Here is a 1,304-nt window from a genome sequence, read left to right as displayed (position 1 = left end):
CATCGTGGGGAATAACTTTTACTTAGGAGAATGTGAGTGGCACGCCTCTCCGACGCACGGACGTGAAGGCTTCCTCCATGGGAGCCCTGGCTTCCCAGGCTCCTTACGGTATGAATGCTGAGTTTGCATACACGCTCTTCCTGGTTCTGTTTCCCACAGGCTGATAATCACAACATCAACAGTCGAAACCCACCAGCTCCTCCTTGGGAGAAAGATGTTGCTGTCTTCGCCCATCAAGACTGCCAGCCTTGGAAAGCTATATAGAATCACCACGAGTCGGATTTGACTCAATGGCTGTGAGTGCGTCTAATGTGAATGTTGCCCTTATAAGAGAGAGAACGGATGTCAAGATGGAGAGGCAGAGAGGGACGTGGAGATGGAAACAGATTTGGAGTGCTGCCACCACAAGCCAAAGATGCCATCAGGACCAGAAGCCAGGAGGCAGGCATTGGCTGATTGCTCTTCAGAGCCTTCTAAGCAAAGGAACTCCACACAGCCATCGCCCTGATGTTGGATTCCGAGCCTCCGGAACGGTGACACAATCCAGTTTGGTTCTCATACGCTGCCCAGTCGGTGGGAGTTTGTGATGACACCCCTGGAAATAGATGCATATGTAGCCAATCTCTCTCTCATCGCTTCTTCTGGCAGCGATAAGAGTTGAGCCTCCGCCCATCCCTTAGGAAGCCTCGGGCCTGACTAGGCCGTGGGAAAGGTCACTTCAGGGAACAGGGTCAGAGGACCTGCCCACTCCACGCAGGAGAACCCGGGTGGCCTTGAATCAGAAAGTACAGGAAGGCTCACCCGGGTGTTCCCACAGTGCTGGTCTCTCCTCCTTCCCCCTCTCAGAACCTGGTGAAGTTGTCTGGGGACTCTTAATGTCATACTGTTAGGAATTGAATTGTGTTCTCCTTCCCCCTGTTCCTGCTGCTCCCCCCCCCCCAAAAAAAAAGAGGTGTGAAGTTCTAACCTCTGGTACTTGTACACATGACCTCTGCTTGGCGCCAGGTGATCAGGGCCCGATGAGCAGGTGGGCCAGCCAATGACCAGGAGGAGGCCGTGAGGGGACGGCCATATCTTGAGTCATGTGCGGAAAAACACCCATCACACTTTTCTGATAACTTCAGGGAAAAACCAACTCGCTTGTACTTCCCTGGCAGGGAGACACCATGATCACGAAGGCGGTTTCTCCAGGGCGAGGCTCACCCACTGCACTCTGGGTGTGCCGACCCTACGATTTCCCCAAATGTGGGAAACTCGACTGCATCATTTGTGGTAGTGGGGGACTGGGTTCGGGCTCTCCTCTG

At 53.8% G+C, this 1,304-nt stretch overlaps 1 non-coding gene across 1 annotated transcript; it reads left to right on the top strand.

Annotated features, from left to right (window-relative positions):
* The first annotated feature begins 1,142 nt into the window (after nucleotides 1-1,142).
* Nucleotides 1,143-1,304, top strand: LOC142460278 (U1 spliceosomal RNA). Its single transcript, XR_012786521.1, has one exon. It is a non-coding gene; the product is annotated as a U1 spliceosomal RNA (small nuclear RNA).

Source organism: Tenrec ecaudatus, chromosome 10, assembly GCF_050624435.1.
Source record: "Tenrec ecaudatus isolate mTenEca1 chromosome 10, mTenEca1.hap1, whole genome shotgun sequence".
In the NCBI taxonomy this organism is placed as follows: domain Eukaryota; kingdom Metazoa; phylum Chordata; class Mammalia; order Afrosoricida; family Tenrecidae; genus Tenrec; species Tenrec ecaudatus.
Note: the sequence above shows the minus strand (reverse complement) of the source record. Positions and strands in the feature narration are given on the sequence as shown.